We start from the raw sequence: 12559 nt of genomic DNA, 5'->3' as shown, positions 1-12559 counted from the left end.
TTAGCTGTATTACCTTTCTCTTAAGAGAAAACTACTTCTCTAAAGATTTGTCACATCTTTTGCACATTGAACTCAGTTTGAAAGCTTTTCATCAAGAATCAAAATGATCTTCCATTCTTTCTGGCACTACTCTTTTCCTTCCCAAGGCTGTTTTCAAATGCCTTTATTTAGAATTGTTCCTTGCATACGATTAAGGGCGATTTTCTCCCTCCAGCTGAGCCTAATAGCACACGTTTCTGGGAGCTATTGAGAAGGCACTTTTGGGGTGGGATGGGGATTAAAGACAACCTTTCAATGATACCCTCTCACATGTACAGCACAGTTATCAGCCCTGCATTGGCAAGGGGCCTCTGTTCCAGTCTTTGCTTTAGGCGTTCAATCCAGGGAACGCCTGCTTTCTGTTACTGCCTGTAATTCTAATTATGACACGAGGCCAAAGCTTTTATGATCATTTAAAAATCTGTAAAAACCATCCCCTTCCTTTTATTTAGAAATTCAAACATAACAATATCAAGTGCCACCAGAATTTAATACAAAACATAAATTTACCTCTTAGCTTTCTAAAAAGGATCCATTACAAACTCTGGCGTTAATCACACAAATTGACACCAGAAAACAGGGAGAGAAAGCATTTGCTATCACATCTGTGTCACCCACTGATATTTTTATCTCACTTTTCTTGTGTTCATCCTTTGACTGAGTTCTTCTGGTCCCCAGCTGAAGAACCTCATCTCTTTAGCCTGAGCAATGCCAGCACAGGCTTTTGGTTTTAGATGTCCCAAACTCAGTCCCTGGTATTTTGTTCAAGACAGCAGGTGTCATATGTGCACACAATCGAGCCTGTTTTCCAAGCTGAAGTTTCACAATAAAGCTGAGGCAGAAAAGTTTGGTTCAGGAAGCCTCTCCTGATGCTGGAATGGGCCAGCAGGGACTGCCAGATGAGCCAGCCTCAGCCAGGGTCTGGTTTGTGAGACTACAGAGTCACAGTCTAAGAAAACTTAGAAAAAAAAGAAAATTACTCCAGCTGTATGCTGTGCAGTTGCAGAACCAAGTTTCCTTGGTGACATTCATGTTCTGGGATGCTCTATTTTCCCAGTCAAACAATTCAATTTATCTAATATTCTTTAAATTCTTCTCATTGTTTAAGCTTTAATGGACCGGCTTAGAAAGATCCATAACCACAGAAGACATGTTAAGATTTATTTTTTTTTTTTTTTTTTAGGGCAAAGATAACCTGTGTTTGGCACTTTCTCTTACCTTATTTTAAATAAAATCAGGGAATAATTTGGTAAACAGGCCAAAATTCCTGTGAGATTAGCCCAATAAGAACTAACACCAAGACACTTAAGTCTACAAGGGAAGGTATTTTAAAACAAGTGGTTCACAATTCCCCTTCACTGACCTCATGCAGGGCACATATATTTGGTATTCACCACCAACATGGTGAGGTCAAGGAATTAATGCTTGGCACCCACTTAGGGGGTCAGAAAGTTGTCCTTGAGCAGGAACTTGGGAATCCTTCCAGGGCAGTCAGCTATGGGATACAGAGACACTAAATAAATTAAGCGTTTGATGAACTGCACCATTTAGAGGAAAAGACTCCTGGGTATTGGAAAAAAAAGGAGAAATTTTGAGATGGACCTCAAAGCTGGTAATTTCATTCCTAATCTGGGTGTTTTGTATGTCTCATAGGTGGGAACTCTCACTGAGAGCAAGCCCATGGCAGCCTAAATCCAGCACCCCTCCTAAAGCTCCCTTCAAATTTATCTGATAACTTTTCATCTCCAGTTTTAAATAAACAGTGTTTATATATAAACAGTGGCCCTTAAGGTCCATCCTATTGTGAAACACAAAACAACTGGGAACCCTTCTGTGACCCTTAGGCCACACAACACAAACTGTCCACATCCATCTGGCCAGTCCCTTGTCCCTGCAAAGCAGAGCAAAGCCTGTTCCACATTTCTGTGTGCAAATGCCCAAATTGTGCCTCAATGCTGCCTGAGATGCTGAATGGGATGTGCTGGAAAACTAAACCAAAACAAGAGATCCAGCTGAGCTCTCTCAATGGCAGTATTTTATAAACTCACACAAATATGGCTGAAATCTCCCATTCTGCACCATTTTTACTTATGCAGGGATTTTAACTGACCTTCACCTGTTACTTATAAAATGGCCTTTTAGTCTGTATACAAACTCCCTTCTTCAGCATATGATTTCAAAGAAATTTGTTTAGTAAATCACATTATTGAAAAATAACTAGCATGGCATGTGATGCTACATAGCTTCAGGCAGGTCTGTCAAACACCATCTGCTCTGTGCTGAAAATATAAGTTTATTAAAGTTTATTTATTTAAGTCCTTAAATACTCTTATTTTATTGTTGCTCTGTGATAAATTTTTGGCCTTCATTCCTAGAAGGGATAGAAAGAAATTTATTGGTTTCCTGAAAAAATGAAAAAGCTTGATATTGAGCCATTTGCCATTTCTCTGTTAATCTTTCTCTGCAAAGAGAAGAAAGATACTTTGGGATGAAAAGGAAGTAAAAATTGCTGCTGGCATTGGGTTAAAAGGAGAAGGAGGAGAAATGCACAGAATTACTTGAATGCCAAAATATCTGTATTCAAGTTCCTAAGGACAGAATTACATCTATGCATGGTGTGATGAGGAGAACTTTGCAACAGGAGAATGTATTAATCAAGTCCCTGATTTCTTGTGACCATGAACAGCATTTACATACTCGAGATATTTTCAAACAATTTTCTCAGTCTGAGTTGCTTCCATTCCAATTTCCTTTTCCCTGCCCATCTGATTTATTTTCAGTTCAGGATGAGCCAATTCCCACAGGCTCTGACCAGGGGCTGTGCTGGCTGTAGATTGCCCCAGATGAGGAGATGATCTTCCACTGCATTTCTACCCCGAGGCTGCAGGCCCCTCAATGTCAGATCCAGCTCCCTGAATATAATATTCAAGAGGTTTTAAGCCTGATTTGCCACCTGACATGAGAAGTTGTGTGATTTCTGAACACAACCATGTCTGGTAGTGGAAGAATTTAAGGTACTGACTGTTCTGCTACTCCAGAAAATGCCTATAGTCTCAACCAGTGCCAACAGTATTACCTGAACAAGAAAGAAAGAACACAGAAATTTATATCAAACAAGAGCAAAATGCACTTAAGGACAGTAAGAAATTTCAGTATCTACTGAATGCTAGAAGGATCCCTGCTAAGGTACAGCACTGGTTTTCCTTTTTACAAAGACCTTTCCCTCTCCTTCCATTTTTCCTTTTTACACTTTAAACTGTTAGAATAAAGTATTAAACTCCCAAAATACGTACCACAACTATTAAGGACATTTACATCCCAAAATTTGCTCATTACAGAACTCTTTTTATCAGCATGAGGTACTTAACAGGACATTTTTCTAACCCTAGAGAATTCACAGAACCAAGACAAGGACAGTCAGGCCAATCAGCCCAGGGACTCCTCAGTGCATTTTAGATGAGATATGCTCAGCCTTGGAAGAAGGTGCTCCAGACTGGAACTGTGTTGTTGGTTTTTCATAACTCCAGATATACCACTAATGAGGAAATCACAGAGCTCAAATTTCAGTGGATGAAATAGATGAAATTCCTACTACCAAAATTATTATGATAAGGACAGATGTTATTGTAATGAATATCTTTGCATTGAAAAGTTAGGATCATCTAGAGACGTTGGAGAAGCAAAGCCAATCCTTTGAGCATGTTATTCGTAAAAAAATCCCAGATGAACAAGGCTGACAATGGTAAACTATAAAAGAAGGGAATGCAATGCCAAGAAATACACAAAAAGTGGGGCAACTGCAGGCTACAAAAAAATATCACAGACAAAACTCCAAAGTGTATCACAACTAAAGGAGTGATTGCTAGAGAACATTATTTTCCTTTAAAGTTTGCAATTTAGCAGCTCAAGGTTTCAAGTAAACTGCAACAATATTAACAACAATACATCTATGTAAGATGTTTTGGAACCACCATTTTCAGACATTCCTCTTTTTTTTCTGCTGCTTCAGATGTAAGCCAAAATATCTGGGAGAGTCAATCTCCTCAAACATCAAGAGTGTTGCATGTCCAACCTATTGTTTCAAGTAATTTGGCCTCCAGGAGACAGCTGGAAAGATTATCTATTGATCCAAAAGCTACCAAACACTGATCTATTTTTATATTTTCATCATCCCCTAGGTAGAGGGCTCCATTATTTACAGGTTATTCAGAACTTCAATAGCACAATGTTTTATTAAGGTGTAAATTGCTGCTCAAAAAGATAGCTGTCCTAATATTTTATTTTAAATGTTGAACATCACTCCTTTAAAACTATGCCAATGTTCAGCAGCCCTTTTAAAAGTGATGAAGAGAAGCTTAGTACCAAAAGGAAAAATATTTTGAACAACAGGCTGCTGCATCAGTGCTTTTAAGCAGAAATCTAGGTTTAAACATACCAATACATAGACCTCTTCTGATAAAAGACAATTTATTTTGGGTCAGGAAAAGGCTAAACAATATATTCCAGGAGAAGTAGAGACTAAATTTCACTGTAAGTTATAAATTCTAGAAACTTTCTAAGGAGATGGGTCAGGAAAACAAGTTCACAAAATCTGTGTGGTTCCTCTAGAGATGAGTTGAAGAAGACTTCTTAAAATAGTAAGTTTAAGGAAAGATTGAGTGTTAAGAAGTCTCTTGGGAATGTGGTATGAGCACGAATTACTTACTGCTGTACTCAGTTCAGTGATTTTATATTTTTATTTGTATAAATTATTTTGGTTTTAGAATTTCTTCTAAGGAAGTGCATTGGGGGTTCTGCAGTCACCCATTTTCCAGCTTCAATTTTGCTATGGAAACCCCTCCTGTGGAACTGAAATTTGTGTCTTCCCATGTCCTCTTAATAACTCATTTATCTCATCAGGAGAAAGAGAAAGAAAGATAATTTTGTACAGAAAAGGCTGCATAGTAATGTCTTTAGAACTTTGTTTAGGTGGTAGCAAAGGAGAAAGGCTGAGTTACCACAGAGAAAGGAAAATACAGAAATCATGGAATCACAGTATGGTTTGGGTGGGAAGGAACATTAAAACTCATCCAGTTCCACCCCCTGCCATGGGCAGGGACACCCTCAACCAGCCGAGGTTATTCCAGGTCCCATCCTGTTGTCATCTTATTGCAGGGGTTCCATGCTGTTGTCTCCCATCACAAAAGTTCCATACCTTCTTGGTGTTTCCTCATGGGCACCTCCTCACAGCACTGACTCTTTCTCCTGCACAAATCAGCCAACAGACTCCACTTTCCCTCTCACCCAGCCACCCCACTCTTTTATAGCATCTTCGTCTCACTGGTTACAGCTGTGGCCTGTTAAAGTCAGGCCCATTCCTAATCTCTGATAATTGGCCCAGCTGCAACTCCTTAAGGGTGAGATTACTTGCTTCACTATCTTTATTTTCTTATATTCTACACCCCCTACACCATCCAACCTGGCCTTGGGCACTTCCAGGGATCCAGGGGCAGCCACAGCTTCTCTGGGCACCCTGTGCCAGGGCCTTCCCACCTTCACAGGGGATAATTTCATCCTAATATCTGATCTAAACCTCTTCTCTATCAGTGTGAGGCCATTTTCCCTTGTCCTATCTCTCCACCACTTGTAAATATTCTCCTGCAGCTTCCCTCCAGGCACTGGAAGGCCACAGTGAGGTCACCCCAAACCTTTCTCTTCTCCAGGGCGAACAATCCCAAATCTCTTGGCCTTTCCCTCCCTCTGATCACCCTGGTGCCTCCTCTGGCCTTGCTCCAGCATCTCCCTCTGGTGCTGGGGCAGCTCTGCAGGTGGGGTCTCACAGAATCCCCCCTTTCCTGCTGCCCACCCTGCTCTGGATGCAGAGAAATCCCATCATGGCCACTGAATTACAGCCCCTTCCTTCCACAGAAATGCTCAGTTCTAAAATGCCACTCACTAAATAAGCTGCTCATAAATGTATGATACAGACTATAAGTTCTCTTTAAATAAAACAATTGCTCTCAGCAGTGTTTAATTACCTTGTGACCAGTGAATCTATCTAGTTCCAGGGGAGTGTGAATAATTACAGCTATGCAGAAAGCTGGGGAAGCCACATCCTTGCAATCTCAGATAGTAAATAAAGTCAATAAAAATAAAATGAACCATGAGCTGGACACAGTATCAGTGCCTGAGGTGTGCAAATCTTATCCTTGGCCTGCATCCAAGCAAGTTTTATCTAGGTCTGTTCATAATTAAAACTAAGTATGTAATAAAATAAAGAAATAATAAAAACTGTACCCATTAATGGTTGAAGAAGATTCTCTTGTTATATTTTATGCGTGTTTTTTTATGCAGGCCACATCACCACAATATCTGAATGCCTTCAAGTGGTGAATTAGTGAACTATGGTTTAATACCAGCCATGTGCAGTTTATTCTTTTAACCTCCCCAAAGTGGGAAAACTTTTGTGTAGGGGAGTATTTTACTTTGGTCTGTGTCATTATTTATATTGTTTTGCATAATTCACTTCTGTAGCTACTCCTTGTCTTTTGGCAATAACCAAAGATTTCCAAAAACATCATCAATGGCAGCAGTTGGATTTGAAATTCCAGTTAGGATTAGAGCTTGATCATCCTGGTTCCCAGGTGGCAGCTGCTACTATTGACTGATATTTACTCATAATCATGTACTGCCATCTAAACTTAAAAAAAAAACAAACTGGCTGAAGAATTTACATTTAAAATTATTAGAGGCTGCATAAAATAAAAAAGAGAACTTTTTCACTCTTGAGAATGAAGGCAGCAACATTTTCTGTTTGGTGATATTTTTTTTTTCAGCTGTAGAGGATGCACTGAATAGTTTTGTATTTCTGTGCATTTTTGAACAAGGGTTTCCAACATCACTGTGGTGAGGACATATTCCTGCTTTTCTAGCTGGAATTCATTCTATTCCTTCTTTCTAGCCAATACTGGATTTTATAATATTCTGAGGCACTGAAAATTCAGAAAAGGCATCTGGTGAGAGACCTTCCTAAGTGACAAACCTTGTGTAACTTCCAAATCTCATTGATTTTTATCTCATAAAATACATGCATTGTTTGGAGGGTTTTTTGACAGGGGGTGAAAGCCATGCAGCAATAAGAAATTCTTCCCCCTGGCAAGAATATCCTGCCATCATTAAGAGGTGTGCCATTTAATTAAATTCAGATTATAATGTAGCACTTTGTCATTCCAGAAAGCAGTGATAGTGCTCAGGGTAGGACCATCCCATTTAATTTTACCATTCTGAAATACTGAATCAAATCCAGTTATTTTAGCTCCTTCTACGTTCAAGATATAGTGACAGGCAATTTTAGAGCACCCATCTGTCTTGCATATTTATTTTAATACAGAGTACTTATCATCACAGGGGATTGCTTCTCTCCATTGACAGTGGAGGGGAGCTTGAAGCACTTGATGATTAATTCTTAGAAGAATACTGAGTTACATGAGATAAACTGCTGTTTTATAGCTGCAATGAGTGTCCAGCCCTCCTAAAGATCAGGCTGGAGATTTTATCTTGGATAAACATGTGACTTGCATGATTTTCTTCCAGAGAATTAAAAAATATAGCATTATAAAGGTGTGTTTTTAAAAATTCTGCACAATACATTCTTGTCCTCCAAGGATGCGATATTTAAATAAAAATCACCCTTTTCCCACTGTGTGAAAGAAAATAACTTCATAATTTAGTTTCAACATTGAATCTTAACACTTTCAGGTCCTTTCCAAGCTGGCAGCCTGTCACAAGTCAGACAATACTGATCCTCAGGGATCAATATTGGGCTCAATAGTGTTTAATATTTTCAAATAGGCCAAAGAGAAGTGGGTGGGATGAAAAGGTCCAGAAAGGGCCCAGGATGATCTGGGAATGCCGTGAGAGGAAAGGCTGAGGGAAGTGGGTCACAGAAACATCTCAACTTAATGAAGAAAACCAAAAAAACCCCTCCAGTTATATCTGTATTTCTCTAATCAGGTAACAGACAGATGGTGACATCACCCTAATTTGGAGCTGAAGTTTGCTGATAAGGGGGGAACAAGGGAATGCAGCTGCAGGAGCCAAGACTGATACCCTGAGAGCGGATTTCTGATACGTCCTGTGTCACTGCCATATTTTCTGAGAAACCCCTTTGCCAGGATTTCTTCTCCTGGGAAGATGAGAAGCCTCAGCTTCTCCAGGTTTTGCTGCTCTGGAATGTGGCCTGGAGATTGTTTATCCAAACGTGTGAATTGTTTTTAATTAATGACCAATCACCATCAGCTGTGTTGGACTCTGAGTGGTCAGTCACGAGTTTTTATTATTTATTCTTGTCCAGCCTTCTGTCTGTATCCTTTCACTTTCTTTAGTATAGTTTCAGTATAGTATGAATGGAATGGAATGGAATGGAATGGAATGGAATGGAATGGAATGGAATAGAATAGAATAGAATAGAATAGAATAGAATAGAATAGAATAGAATAGAATAGAATAGAATAGAATAGAATAGAATAGAATAATAAATCAGCCTTCTGAGAACATGGAGTCAGATTCTCATCTCTCACCTCATCCTGGGTACCCTCACAACACCACAGTCCTGGAAAAACCTCTGGCAGTGTGTGTGTAATGGGATTTCTGTCCCTGGGAATAAATGCAGGAGTGTTGGCATGCAAGTCAGCTTCTCATCCTCCTTTGTGTCCCTCTGTCCTTGGGAGCTGATGTCTGTGAAGCTTCCCCTCACTCCTTCCCATTTCAGGGGTGATTTTATAGCAATATGTGCTAGAATTTTAATAGGGCAGAATATTTCTTGCACTTAAAGAACATCTTTTCCTTTGCAATGCCTACTCAAAGAGGAAAACATCAGGGTTTTCATAGAAGAAACGGCACATTTCTATTCAGAAGATGCTGGTACAGAAAATTGATGCTGTTACGCTTAAATGCTTACAAAAAATAGAATTTTTGAAGAAAGAAATGTGAATGATGTAAACTGTTATAAAAACATCAGCCTCACTGAAGCCACACTAATTTACACCAGCTGAGAATCTCCCCACTCATCATTTAAGCAAAATCTTGCAGATGTTTCCATTTAGAAGGTCAGAAATGTTTACTCTAGAATTCAAAATTATTCTAATTTCTTCACAGACTTCTACTTGCAAAGGGTCCACTACAAACTCCTCATTTAACCACCAACTGCTTTGCAGCTGTAAATTGCAATCTGCTTTTAAATTGCTCCTGGATGCCTCCTCTTAATCTAAAATAATGAGAAAAAGGAGATAGTACACAATTTTTTCTTTCCATTCAGATATCAAAGCCCTTAGTGAAAGACTATGCAAATAAAAAATGTCAAAATTTACCTACTTAAACACAGGCTTTTGAGAAAAGTCTGTTCTATTATTTTAAGCATAATAATGTTCCTGAGTCATATACAGTTATTAACAAAACCTTGTCTCATGCATTTTGTTAAAATTCTGTCAGTGAAAAAGTTGATGCAATACAGGCAACTAAAATAGAGGAGGGGTAGAGAAGTAGAGAACATCTTACAACATGTGACGAACAATAATTCATGCATCTAAACTCTGATATATATTGACTAAATCTTTGGTATGTCACAGATTAGTGGAAATACCTGTCAGAGCTCTTAGAGGAGGTGATCTCCATGTCTGGTATTTCTGTCAGTTTTATGTTTTATTCTCTTTTAAACAGCACCTGTAGCTCTTCTCTCCCTGGCTGGTTTTACACCAAAGGGTGCATTAGGAGTCACAGGAATTAAATGCAGGATTTCCCGAGACGTCTCAGCATTCCTTGAAATCATCCTTTCAGTACTTTCCATCTCTCTCTTGGAGGAACAGTAGACTCACATAACACAGTTTGATTAAAAACAAAGGATTTTTTGGTTGTTTAGGTATTTAAGAAAAAGGCTGCATTTGGTAACAACATTTGTCTGCAATCTTGGCTTCCATAGCATGGACCTTTATGCATTTTTTTTTAGCAAAGAAGCTTTTCAACCAAATCAGCACCTCTGACAAATGAAGTGACCACTGGAGGTTCATCAAAGCGTTCACATTTACAGGTATAAAATGAATTTTTCTCATGAAAATATTAAAGCTCCAACTCTGCCTTTCTATTTAGGCGCAGAATTACTGTTCAGGGCACAAAGACAAGTTTTACACAGAATTCAACCCCCCCAAATGTATCCTGTCTGTGCCCTGGAAGCACAGAACTCTTTTGGCTGCACTTCCAGTGCTTTGATTAACAAATATCACTGAAAAATAGGATTTCAACCGGTTGGCTGCATCTGTCACTATGCAACAGACCTCTGGATGAGATGTGTATTGACTATTACATCTGCATTTCTTTCCTTTTAATTGCATTGTGCTTATATTCCTTGGGTGATCCATGAGGAAACAAGTGTTGTTTATGTCCAGTCAAAAATGTAATCATCAAGGCAGGCAGCTGAAAGTCAATGTCAACTCAATACTTCTGCTTATAACAAAGGACTGAATGTATCATGCAATTAATTATTTGTTTGGTTTTCCCTTATCTTGCCAGTTTCCTCCAGACTACCCAGGGAGGGTTTTTTCTCTGTGCATTCTCTTTAATAATCCAACTTCCTCTGAACACTTTATCACAGTACACAGTGAGACAAAATTTGGCATAATTTTGGGTGATGTTTCTTGGATCCAGTGAAACCACTGCTGCTTTCCAGTGCTGGACCCCACTTGGCACCTCCACAATTACCTGGGGATGTCTCAGACTTTCTGAGATCAGTGATGTGTGCTTGGCAAGGAGGGTTTTTGCTCTCTGACACCCTCCTGTGAAAACCTCACCTTCAAGCAAACAATGAGTGTGGGTTTTAATTGCAAATGTACCTAACTTCGGCTCCTGTTTGGAATGAAGGGAGACAGAGCAAAGAAAAGAGCTCAATCCTCATTATGGTAATTAAGCTTTCACTTTGAGTGCAGGCTTCTTTGTGTCCACATGCTCCTTTGTAGGACATCACAACTGTGAAGCAACAGGGATGAAATAAAAGAAAATAAAACTAGGGAAAAAAAAAAAGACTTTTTAAACTCCAACCCAACTTCCAAAAGAGTTCAAGAGCAAAGATCAGCTCTGTTTTCACAGAGCAAATCCGTGGTCTATTCCTGCCACTGCCTCAGATCAATGTGTTAAGTGATACCATTCGAATTACTTGTCAGTTTAATCAGAGGAAGTGAAACACAATTACAGGGCATTAGTGGAAAAGCCAGCACAAAATAACAGAATGTCCATGTGGGATATCTGCAGCAAAAGCCTGTTGAAAATAACTCTGTGACATTTTCATCAACAGTCTTTTTTACAGAAAAAGAAACCTTTTGGAAATGCTATTACAAACTAATTAGGCATAAAATAATACTTTACTTCTACAGACTGATTAGAGGCCTTATTTCCTCTTGTAGATATCAGAAAGATTTTTGGCTTTTGTTTTGTTATTAGAATAAAATTAAATACATAAAGACCTTTACTGAAGTGATAACTGGTGCATTTACAAAGCCTCTCTGTGTTCTCTCCCAAGCCAGCAGGAGCTTTGCCATTATTTCCACTGAATGATTGGAGCGTTCATTTGTCATGGACACTTCAAATTTCCATTGAATAAAAGATTTTCTTTTGGAATCCTCAAGCAGATGACTTGGATTAAGTGGGTGAAATGGGAGCAGGGAAGGGTAGGCATGACTCCTTCTCCTGCTGAAGGCAGGGCTGCAAATTTGGTGGATTCCGAAGGACAAAGAAATGCAAACCTGCCCTGAAATCCCTGCCTGGAGTCCCCGGGTGGGATATGCTGGGCTGGGCACTGTGCCTGGAGCCCCTCTGACTCTTTCACCCCAATCCACACCACAGCTCAGTTTCCCTGGAATAGGTAAAAAGGTGCTCAGTTCAGAGGTGTAAAGAAAATAAGGATTTGTGAATCCCCATGATAGGAAAGTAGACTGAAGCCCTACATGATCCTCAACCATTAAAATTAAAATATAGGAGGTAGAATAACCTCTATGTGTGTTAGACTTTTTCCCCCCTTTTTTTTTCTAATTTTAAAACCCCTGTCAATGCATGCCTTCAGGACAGAACTGAAAAGAGCTGGAAAAAGCCTTCTCCTTCCAGACCTAATTGGATTTTTAAGATCCAAAAGAGATGGGGCCCAGACTTTACTCAGCACAGTGAGTCTCCTGGAATAAAGTGACTTCACTTTTTTCAAGAGCCACAATGCATAGCCCAGGTCTAGGTGCCCCTATGGTAAAACCACTTAAAATGATCATCTTGTAATTCTGAGCTCAGAGACTCTGAGGTCTTTAATTGGATTTGGCCCTTTATCTTCTATATTCATGAGATAGTAATTAATTTGACCATCCCTGCCTGGTCCACAGGGTAATTGAATGAAAAGCTCTGCACAGCACATAAATGCCTTCAAAAAGAGTTATTACTATGACTGTGCAGTGTGACAAGTTAACTCTGCCCCCTTGGTAATGATGGCATTGAAATTCCCAAGGAAAGTGCC

General features: G+C 39.3%; 1 protein-coding gene across 3 annotated transcripts in view; it reads right to left on the bottom strand.

The window, feature by feature from the left end:
- The window catches only part of CTNNA2 (catenin alpha 2), a 478676-nt gene that overhangs the window by 118374 nt on the left and 347743 nt on the right, over positions 1–12559 (bottom strand). The window lies entirely within an intron of this gene.

Source organism: Melospiza georgiana, chromosome 5 (assembly GCF_028018845.1).
Source record: "Melospiza georgiana isolate bMelGeo1 chromosome 5, bMelGeo1.pri, whole genome shotgun sequence".
NCBI lineage: Eukaryota > Metazoa > Chordata > Aves > Passeriformes > Passerellidae > Melospiza > Melospiza georgiana.
Note: the sequence above shows the minus strand (reverse complement) of the source record. Positions and strands in the feature narration are given on the sequence as shown.